The sequence below is a fragment of the Physella acuta genome, unplaced genomic scaffold (genome assembly GCF_028476545.2).
Source record: "Physella acuta isolate Inbredline_101_S28 unplaced genomic scaffold, ASM2847654v3 ptg000714l, whole genome shotgun sequence".
NCBI classification, from domain to species: domain Eukaryota; kingdom Metazoa; phylum Mollusca; class Gastropoda; family Physidae; genus Physella; species Physella acuta.
Window position 1 is genome coordinate 62,181 of NW_026732232.1, and position 12,297 is coordinate 74,477.

Sequence of the window (12,297 nt, forward strand, 5' to 3'; positions counted from 1 at the left end):
TATATTATACAATACACAAGAGCAGACAATCGCGTAGCGAACCCACCCAACATGTCCGCCTTTGTTGTAGTCCAACAACCCAAACATCACCATTAAAGGGAGGTTAAGACAGCGAGTTTTCACAATCTACAATCTTGTGGCCATGTCAACACACACACACACACACACACATCTACCATCTTGTGGCCATGTCAACACACACACACACACATCTACCATCCTGTGGCCATGTCAACATACACATACACACACACACAATACCACTCGGCACCTCATCAACAACCTGCCCCACCCGCCACCAAGACGTGAAACCAGCATTAAGCTAACAATCGGCAGACGAGAGGGGAATTGCGGGATGTCTCGTAAATCTGCACGAGCAGACGACATCAAAGGCAGCAGAAGTGGGGTTAAGAATGTCGGGATCCGACACCGACGGTACTGCCTCTGACTTCTGCCGCCTTTCATCTCCCACCCCGCCCTCCCCTAGGTAGGCAATACGAGAAAGTCACCGTTTAATGTTTCTAATTATAGACCAGGACAAATCAATGGCCGCTTGTTGGGCTGATACTTGTGGGATAATGATGTGCTATTAATAGCCTGGATTTATGACGCCGTGTCACGTGACGCTGTGAGTAAATCACGTGATCAAAAGACGGGCGTGACTAGCGGTTCTCAACACATCGTGGTCATCCTACCCCAGGTCACGTGTTTATTGCCTCGTTCTCGCGTGGTGTCTCCACATCAGCCTCGATTTCGCAACTTTCTATTAAAACCGCACGTCGACATTTTTTTCCTCTTAGCATTTTAATTTCAAATTTATATTTCAAGCTGGCGCGGTGGATGATGCAGGTAATGGATCGGCTAAACCTGCCCAGCTAGGATAAACCTGACCAACTAGGCTAAACCTGACCAAATAGGCTAACCTGCCCAGCTAGGCTAAACCTGTCCAGCTAGGCTAAACCTGCCCGGCTAGGCTAAACCTGACCAACTAGGCTAAACCTGCCCGGCTACGCTAAACCTGTCCAGCTAGGCTAAACCTGCCCGGCTAGGCTAAACCTACCCAGCTAGGCTAAACCTACCCAGCTAGGCTAAACCTGTCCAGCTAGGCTAAACCTGCCCGGCTAGGCTAAACCTGTCCAGCTAGGCTAAACCTGCCCGGCTAGGCTAAACCTGCCCGGCTAGGCTAAACCTGCCCAGCTAGGCTAAACCTGCCCAGCTAGGCTAAACCTACCCAGCTAGGCTAAACCTACCCAGCTAGGAAAACTAAACTGTTTATCCAGTCTCTTGTTTATATTTGTACCCACACATTTCTACCCACACAATTGTACCCACACATTTGTACCCACACATTTGTACCCACACATTTGTTGTATCTGGGGATCATCAGCAAACTCACCACATATACACACACACCATGCTAACACACACCACACACACGTAACTTCCGTAAAATACCAACTTCCTGTACAGGGAATGCTGTCCACAAAGTAGCTAAAATACTAATCATTTTTTTTTATTTATTTAATTACACCATATATTCACTAACACACAGCGTCGATAGACAATACACATTTGGCTCTCACACACCTACACACCTACCCACCCACCCACACGCCTTGACTCACATCTCGTCTAGCGTCTCGCCCACGTGACCACGCCAACTTTATCCGCTGTTGGGGGGATGGGGTGGGGTAGGGGGTGAGCCGGATGTCGTCCCCCCCCACCCCAACCAGTGGAATCCGCTATTTGGTTACATTAAAGACAACATTCCGTGTTTTGTTACTGCCGGACAGAGAGGAAATCAATCAACGCGTCACTTCCGGTGTAAAATTAGAAACGGAAATAAAGGCAACAGTCAACAATGGCAGAAGTTCTGGGCCGCGCGTGGGTCTAAAAATAATCCGATTGTTTGGTGCCGCAATGCAATCAAATAAACCGGGGGGGGGGGGGGGACAGGAAATGCTAACTAGTGAGGTGACATTGGCAGGACACTGGCGCGCATGCGCATCTGATCTGCCCTCCCGTGGGTCAAGTAGAATGTACACATTGTTTGTTTACCACGTGCTTGCTCAATGAATTAGACACGAGGCCTCGAATTATCGCCCCTTTGTCAAGTTCAGTCGAGGATTTGTTCTTTCCACGGCCACGCTGCTGACCATTGTCCCTTTGTCGCTACATTCATGTCGGGTTGTCGCTACATTTATGTCGGGTTGTCACAACAGTTATGTCGGGTTGTCGCTGCATGGCCAACTTTGACCGATGGCCAAGATGAATATGAAGGCCACTAAACAACGTTCTCACAGTGACGTCATATAGACACAGTACACACTGACGGACACACAATCACACAATGGATACCCACTGTAAATAACACGTGACCAATCAGGTGTTGACCTACACAATTTTAGACACGCTGTAACAAATGTGATTGCATGAAACATGGAGTGTTGTGGATGTGGGGGTTGGAGAGTGTGGGGGTTGGGGAGTGTGTGGGTTCGGTGTGGGTTGGGTATCGTACTCGACATGTTGTGCACATCAGTTAACTAACATAAAGTGCCCCCCCCCCCCCACACACACACAAGGCTCTTGACTTGACGAAATTAACAATTTACCAAATAACAAAATCAAATACCCCGTCCCCCCTCCCCTCCCCCTTGAGTTGCCGGCCCTGGACAGAAGGGAGTTAATAAGCAGATTGGATTACACGACAAGGGAGGCGACACCAGATTTCTAAGACAGGTTCAATCCAATTAAGTTTACACCACACACTTTTTAATCAAGGCGGCGCTTCATTATTTCACCAACTTCCTGTCCGATGGGCGGGGGGGGGGCTCACAGCCTGTCCGGTGGGGGCCCCTCACAGATATTCAAGGAAAAATACAATCCGCTTTGATTTGATTTATTTAATTACTCAACCCCGAACTGATTGGCGAAATACTTTCTTAAACTTGAATTTGATTGGCCAATTTAATAAAGGCACTGGCCACTCATTGACGCTGTCTCTTGTTGGACCTTTTCACGGGTCAGTGATTTCTTCAAATCTCATCCTAGCGTCGCTAGATCGATCAATTCCTTTACACGGCCCCAAGATGGACACTATGGGGCATCTTCCCATTTTATTGAGTCATCCAAAATTTGACGAAAATTTTTTTTGGCCTAAAGATGGATTGAGCTCAAGATGGCCGGGGCCACCATAAAGATGGCCGGGTTCTCACGATAGGCTTGTCTCCCCCTGATGGGGGCGGGCATTGGAACAGCTCATGCGCACATTTTTAATTGCGATTTAAGGAATCTGTAACAAAGGCTGGGGGGGGGGGGGGGGTGTGAGCCGCATTAAGTCGTGAGCCGCATTAAGTCGTGAGCCGCATTACACCATTAAGTCGTGTTAGAGCCCTGAGCCGCGGGCCAGCAAGAGCCACTTGACACTGAGACACGAGATTCTAGCGGCTCCACGCGCTGCAAGATATAAACAACACAGGCTATAATCATCCCATTCTAATTAGCCGGGGTCAGCTTAATTACGGTGGGCTCACTAACAAGATTTTTAATTAAAACTGATTTGCGCGGGGTGATCAAGGGTTTATAAAGCTGTCAAAAATGTTTTCATGCAATAAAAACTTTCACGCAGACGACGGGAAATTACGGTGAAGAGGGCAGCGAGGAAAGATAATGGCAGGGTGTACGGACCATGGGAGGTGTACGGACCATGGGAGGTGTACGGACCATGGGAGGTGTACGGTCCGTGGGAGGTGTACGGACCGTGGGAGGTGTACGGTCCGTGGGAGGTGTACGGACCAAGGGAGGTGTACGGTCCGTGGGAGGTGTACGGACCGTGGGAGGTGTACGGACCATGGGAGGTGTACGGACCGTGGGAGGTGTAGGGACCATGGGAGGTGTACGGACCATGGGAGGTGTACGGACCATGGGAGGTGTACGGACCGTGGGAGGTGTAGGGACCATGGGAGGTGTACGGACCATGGGAGGTGTACGGACCGTGGGAGGTGAAGGGACCATGGGAGGTGTACGGACCATGGGAGGTGTACGGACTATGGGAGGTGTACGGACCATGGGAGGTGTACGGACTATGGGAGGTGTACGGACTGTGGGAGGTGTACGGACCGTGGGAGGTGTACGGTCCGTGGGAGGGACCCTATAATAGCCGCGACGATCATGGGCATATTTACAATGCTCATTATACCCCTCTAATAACAAACACCCCCCCCCCCCCCTCCATACTGTCACGTCAAAATCTTGAGATTTACTGTCTTGTCTCAGTTACTTACACATAGCTTGTGGCTGGTCACTCTATCAAAGTCTGGTGTCTAGAATAAAATAGGTCTGTTAGGTCAAGGTCAGCCGAATAGGGAGAGGTGGGGGGGGGGGGGGAACAAAAGCTTTGAGCGGACGTCAACAGCAGAGCCAATAAACTTTGGCCAAAGTGACGTCAGGGTCAGCTTGACGGTTTCGTTTAATTAATTATGGCCGTCCACTTCATCGGGCCTTGGGGCTGTCTACAGCCGGCTGTCCACACACACGTGGTCAACAGCCGGCTGTCCACTGACCACACTATCTCCTCATATGCCGCGGTCATTGAAACTACTTCCTCTGCCCCTGTGACTTGGACACGAAAGGGAAAAGATGATGACGATGAAGGTTAACATATAGACCGGATATCAAAGGCCGATGACGTCTACATATAGACCACATTTAAACGGTCAATGACGTCATATAGATCACACATATCGAGTCTGCCCAGAGATTCACATAGCTTTCACTCATCGCCCCAATAGCCGTCCCATCCATAGACCCAATAGCCGTTCCATCCATAGACCCAATAGCCGTCCCATCCATAGACCCAATAGCCGTTCCATCCATAGACCCAATAGCCGTCCCATCCATAGACCCAATAGCCGTCCCATCCATAGACCCAATAGCCGTTCCATCCATAGACTGGTGCAATAGCCGTCCCATCCATAGACCCAATAGCCGTACCATCCATAGACCCAATAGCCGTCCCATCCATAGACTGGTGCAATAGCCGTCCCACCATGCTCAGCTCGCTACCCTACATCAACGTCCTATCTTGTAGTTCTGATCAGATCAAACGTTGTGTGCCCTAGTACAAACACGGAACAAAATTCTCTGAACTTTTTGTTTTAAAATCCTGGCACGACCTCGTCGAATTCATCCACTTCCGCTTCCTGTCCGTCTGTCGTCTGCTCGTCGTCTGGTCAACACTCGGGGCAGTAATTAAAAAAGGGATTGGATGAAGACGTCATCGTATCACGTGACTTGTCTGGGGGTATGACTGGCCAGTCTGCTAATAAAGATAATGGCTAGAGGGGTGACGTCAGACGCTGACCAGTTGACCCATGGCAGTGACCCGTGTCAGGGACCCGTGTCAGACGCTGACCAGTTGACCCATGGCAGTGACCCGTGTCAGGCAGTGATCATCTGACCCATGGCAATGACCCGTGTCAGGCAGAGATCATCTGACCCATGGCAATGACCCGTGTCAGGCAGTGACCAGCTGACCCGCGTCAGGTTTCTGTACTGTACTAAAACAACCAACTGACATGACACCCAACTGTTAAAACCTGACATGACACCCAACTGTTAAAACCTGACATGACATCAAACACCAACAGACTTTCAGGTCTGAATCTGGAACTTTCTGTAGCAGCCCCCCGGAAGTGACGCAATGACCCCGCATTTCCCGTCTTATTGACTGTGAATTATGACGCCATTACCGACGACGTCATCCAAAGCTTGTGCTTGCTGAGGAATTATTTACACGCAATAACCCAGAAACTATAAATAAATCATCGTCATGGCGGACGGGCGGGGCTACCTCCCAACACCTGCTACCGGGTAGCCTTAGGGGCGGGACTTGACTATTCTGGTTTTGATTAAACGCACGTGGGAACGACAGGCCGTCACGCTATCATTAGAGGACGCCATCTTTTGTCTTCTATAGACGCCATCTTTTGTCTGCTATAGACGCCATCTTTTGTCTGCTATAGACGCCATCTTTTGTCTGCTATAGACACCATCTTTTGTCTGCTATAGACACCATCTTTTGTCTGCTGTAGACGCCATCTTTTGTCTGCTATAGGCGCCATCTTTTGTCTGCTATAGGCGCCATCTTTTGTCTGCTATAGACACCATCTTTTGTCTGCTATAGACACCATCTTTTGTCTGCTGTAGACGCCATCTTTTGTCTGCTATAGACCGCATCTTTTGTCTGCTATAGGCGCCATCTTTTGTCTGCTATAGACACCATCTTTTGTCTGCTATAGACCCCATCTTGTGTCTGCTATAGGCACCATCTTTTGTCTGCTATAGACACAATCTTTTGTGTGCTATAGGCGCCATCTTGTTTTATTTGATGCTGATGAAAGTTGTAACAATATAAACATTTTTTTTGCAAACAAAAATATAAATATCCGTGTTAAATTTTGTTTTTACAGCCGGTTTCTTTTTCTAATCAACAAAAATTTTATTTTAAAAATACCGGCAGTCCAAACTTATTGAAAAAAATGTCTATATCTATATACGCTTCCATCATCTCAATCAAATGTATGCACATTTTTGTTTTGTATTTAAGGGGTTAGGCTCCGGATTAAAAAAAAAAAACTTTAATAATAACACTAAAGAGTAAAAAAAAAAAATTCTCTACAACTTTTAAAAAATCGTGGGAAAATCTAGGTAACTATGACAATTGCGGCCATCTTGAAACAAGTTAATAAAAAGTCTAGTGACAATTTAAGCGCAATTTCCTTAATTAATTTTTTTGTGACCGAACAAAAGGTTATTTTTGAAAACTTTCTTCGGCAATATTGTTCTAAATTATGGCAGGAATCGATTGGTAAATGTTTCAAGTCGCTAAGTGGTCTGGTTGCCGAGATATGGAGCAAAAACAGCATTTTTTCGAGGTTTTTTGGCTTTTCCGGGAAATCCAGGAAGGAATTCCGGGAATTTTTTTGGCCCACAATCATCCTCGGAACTTGCTTAACATATTTGCTTTGGAACTAGTCCTCGATATTGCTTCGTTGAGGAGGAGATACGACTTAAAGCTGCGGACACACATCCATCAAGAATGAATTAACAATCGCAATTGTCAGTATGGAAATTGCGCTAAAAAGAACCTCTTCGTAGGATTTCCAATATTCATAAAGTATTATATATAAAGCCCAACAAAGAATGAATTCGTTAGCTTCTACCACATTTTGGGGTACTCAGCTAGAAATTTAAGTGTATATCTTCAAAAGTAATTTATTATAAATTTTCAATTTGTGGGTCCGATAAAATCACTAAATTAAATGCCCAGAAATTCCCCCAAATTCATGTGTATGTACCTTAAAAAAAGATGTGGAGAAAAAACGGTTTCCTAACGAGTATTAAAATTTTTTTTTTACCGGAGCCTACCTGCCTACCCTCTTCATGGTAGTTCTCTCAAAAGATGTTCTCGAACTGTTTTATTTATCCTAAAGAACTGAAGATTTGGTTACTTCCGCCTCAACTAGCGAAATCGGTCATTCAAAGGGACACAATCGAATACATTAATTAACAGGAGTTACTCATATGAAATGCCCATGTTGAAAGAAGTGCACAATATATGTAGCTATGATGTACAGCTATACTGTACCCACACTGTACCCACACTGTACCCACACTATACCCACACTGTACCCACACTGTACCCACACTGTACCCACACTGTACCCACACTGTACCCACACTGTACCCACACTGTACCCACACTGTACCCACACTGTACCCATACTGTACCCAAACTGTACCCACACTGTACCCACACTGTACCCACACTATACTCACACTGTACCCACACTGTACCCACACTGTACCCACACTACTCACACTGTACCCACACTGTACCCACACTGTACCCACACTGTACCCACACTGTACACACACTGTACCCACACTGTACTTGTACCCACACTGTACCCACACTATACTTGTACCCACACTGTACCCACACTGTACCCACACTGTACCCACACTATACTCACATTGTACTCACACTGTACCTACACCGTACCCACACTGTACCCACACTGTACCCACACTGTACCCACACTGTACCCTCACTGTACTCACACTGTACCCACACTGTACCCACACTGTACCCACACTGTAACCACACTGTACCCACACTGTACCCACACTGTACCCACACTACCCACACTGTACCCACACTGTACCCACACTGTACCCACACTACCCACACTGTTCCCACACTGTACTCACACTGTACCCACACTGTACCCACACTGTACTCACACTGTACCCACACTGTACCCACACTACCCACACTGTACCCACACTGTACCCACACTGTACCCACACTGTAGCCACATTGTACTCACACTGTACCCACACCGTACACACACTACCCACACTGTACCCACACTGTACCCACACTGTACCCACACTGTACCCACACTACCCACACTGTACCCACACTGTACTCACACTGTACCCACACTACCCACACTGTTCCCGCACTGTACCCACACTGTACCCACACTACCCACACTGTTCCCACACTGTACTCACACTGTACCCACACTGTACCCACACTGTACTCACACTGTACCAACACTGTACCCACACTGTACCCACACCGTACCAATACTGTACCCACACTGTACTCACACTGTACCCACACTGTACCCACACTACCCACACTGTACCCACACTGTACCCACACTGTACCCACACTGTACCCACACTGTACCCACACTGTACCCACACTGTACCCACACTGTACCCACACTGTACCCACACTGTACCCACACTGTACCCACACTACCCACACTGTACCCACACTGTCCCCACACTACCCACACTGTACCCACACTGTACCCACACTGTACTCACACTGTACTCACACTGTACTCACTCTGTACTCACAACTCAGACTGTACCCACACTGTACCCACACCGTACCCACACTACCCACACTGTACCCACACTGTACCCACACTGTACCCACACTACCCACACTGTACCCACACTGTACCCACACTGTACCCACACTGTACCTACACTGTACCCACACTACCCACACTGTACCCACACTGTACCCACACTGTACCCACACTGTACCCACACTACCCACACTGTACCCACACTGTACCCACACTACCCACACTGTACCCACACTGTACCCACACTGTACCCACACTGTACCCACACTGTACTCACACTGTACCCACACTGTACCCACACTGTACCCACACTGTACCCACACTGTACCCACACTGTACTCACACTGTACCCACACTGTACCCACACTGTACCCACACTGTACCCACACTGTACCCACACTGTACCCACACTGTACCCACACTGTACCCACACTGTACCCACACTGTACCCACACTGTACCCACACTGTACCCACACTGTACCCACACTGTACCCACACTGTACCCACACTATACCCACACTGTAACCACACTGTACCCACACTGTACCCACACTGTACCCACACTGTACCCACACCGTACCCACACTACCCACACTGTACCCACACTGTACCCACACTGTACCCACACTGTACCCACACTGTAACCACACTGTACCCACACTGTACCCACACTGCACCCACACTGCACCCACACTGTACCCACACTGTACCCACACTGTACCCACACTGTACCCACACTGTACCCACACTGTACCCACACTGTACCCACACTGTACCCACACTGTACCCACACTGTACCCACACTGTACCCACACTGTACCCACACTGTACCCACACTGTACCCACACTGTACCCACACTGTACCCACACCGTACCCACACTACCCACACTGTACCCACACTGTACCCACACTGTACCCACACTGTACCCACACTGTACCCACACTGTACCCACACTGTACCCACACTGTACCCACACTGTACCCACACTGTACCCACACTGTACCCACACTGTACCCACACTGTACCCACACTGTACCCACACTGTACCCACACTGTACCCACACTGTACCCACACTGTACCCACACTGTACCCACACTGTACCCACACTGTACCCACACTGTACCCACACTGTACCCACACTGTACCCACACTGTACCCACACTGTACCCACACTGTACCCACACTGTACCCACACTGTACTCACACTGTACTCACAACTCAGACTGTACCCACACTGTACCCACACCGTACCCACACTACCCACACTGTACTCACACTGTACTCACACTGTACCCACACTGTACCCACACTGTACCCACACTGTACACACACTGTACCCACACTGTACTCACACTGTACCCACACTGTACCCACAGTGTACCCACACTGTACCCACACTGTACTCACACTGTACTCACACTGTACTTACAACTCAGACTGTACCCACACTGTACCCACACCGTACCCACACTACCCACACTGTACTCACACTGTACTCACACTGTACCCACACTGTACCCACACTGTACTCACACTGTACTCACACTTACTCACACTGTACCCACACTGTACCCACACTGTACTCACACTGTACTCACACTTACTCAGACTGTACCCACACTGTACTCACACTGTACCTACACTTACTCACACTGTACCCACACTGTACCCACACTGTACCCACACTGTACTCACACTGTACTCACACTTACTCACACTGTACCCACACTGTACTCACACAAACAGTGGACATGTCTGGAGTCCCTTGAGAGAAAATCATTTGTTAAATCAATATCATAAATGTTGGCCCAGCAGGGCTGTGTCAGGGGTGGACTGGCCCGCCGGCCCACCATGAAAAAACTGGTGGCCAACCAGTCCAGTACAGCTAACATCGACCTCTCAAAACATTCCAGACATTACATCAAGTGGACATCTTAGTGAGAGTTATGTATCAATTCTCAAAGCATGTTTTAAATAAACGCTTACACAATTTGGTACTGTTTGACTTGTGATTTGCTTCTTAACTGCTTGAGTGTTCTGCGATTTACTACTCCATCCATTTTATAAGCTAACAAAAAACCTTGGTCAAATACAGTCACTAAATGAACGTGTAACAGTTATTGCCGCTGGTAATTCAAGGGAACCAATTTAAGTGGTCAAGGGGAAACAACCGGATCAAAATGATCGTTAGTGCAAAAACGCAGTACCGTCCCTTGTATTTTCGAGTATTAAAATGTCTCACGCGTAAAGCCATCTTATTTAATCTCCTACCAGACTTATTTCCTCAAATTACTTCATAAAATTAAAAAAAAATCATTTGTAAAAATTTTTCGTCTCAGATTATCGGCAAGTGAGAACTGATATAGATTTACAAAAATTATATTGATTTCTGAAGTATACTTTAAATCAGAATCCATTAGATTGTGTAGACTATCGTCCCCACTTAACTTTTAAAAAGATTACTTCATAAAATATTTGGTAATTTTTTTTTAAACGTGCTTGCCCCGAAGTTTTCCAATATTGTATTACTATGTTCCTAAACAATCAAAACAAAAATGTGTGCATATACAAATAATTCGAACAATTAAAAAACCCTGCTCTTATATTTTATAACCATGCACATTGGATAACGAATTGATGTGCTATTTTGTTTACACGAGTAGGGGAGGAGAATCATACCCGCTTGAATTACATGATATTTCCGCGGTTGTTTCCCTTTGACTGTAAGTGCAACGAAGATATTTGGGAGGCGAAAAAAATTATCTTTTAGTTAACATCACAATTTAATGCCAGACAATAAAAGTTGTCTTCCAAAATTTTATTGCAAATCGAAGAAAGTCTACAACTGTATTAAAACAATGCATAGAATTTTTAAAACCATTTTAAAAATAAACACAAACGGGAGGTAATAAATGAGTAAACAGCACGCCATCAAATATTTGGCTATTTATAATTATTTTTTAAAATGTTTTTACTTTATTCTCTCTTAACTCTCTCCCCCCCCCCTCTCTCTCTCTTTGTGTGTGTGTGTGTGTCTGTGTGTCTGTGTAAATTTGTAAATTTGAACGACCTTTTCTAACATAAATTCGTCTTACTGTTTCTTAAAAAAAAACAAAAAACGATCACTTGATCACCGTTTCAGTTAGGTGGACTGAGTTCCTACAAAAATATTAGTTCGATACGTATTGTTCAACTTTCAACTTTTTGGCTATTTCCATTTTTTAAATTTCTGTTTTCTCTAAAGCCCTCTAAAGCCCTCAGATTTTGAGTTTATATCATGTTCTAAAAAAACTTTAGAGAAAACTTTCTCTCAAACTGACCATTTCCATAGCCCCA

General features: G+C 46.6%; 1 protein-coding gene across 1 annotated transcript in view; it reads left to right on the top strand.

The window, feature by feature from the left end:
* The window catches only part of LOC131949812 (uncharacterized), a 72,467-nt gene that overhangs the window by 4,449 nt on the left and 55,721 nt on the right, over positions 1-12,297 (top strand). The window lies entirely within an intron of this gene.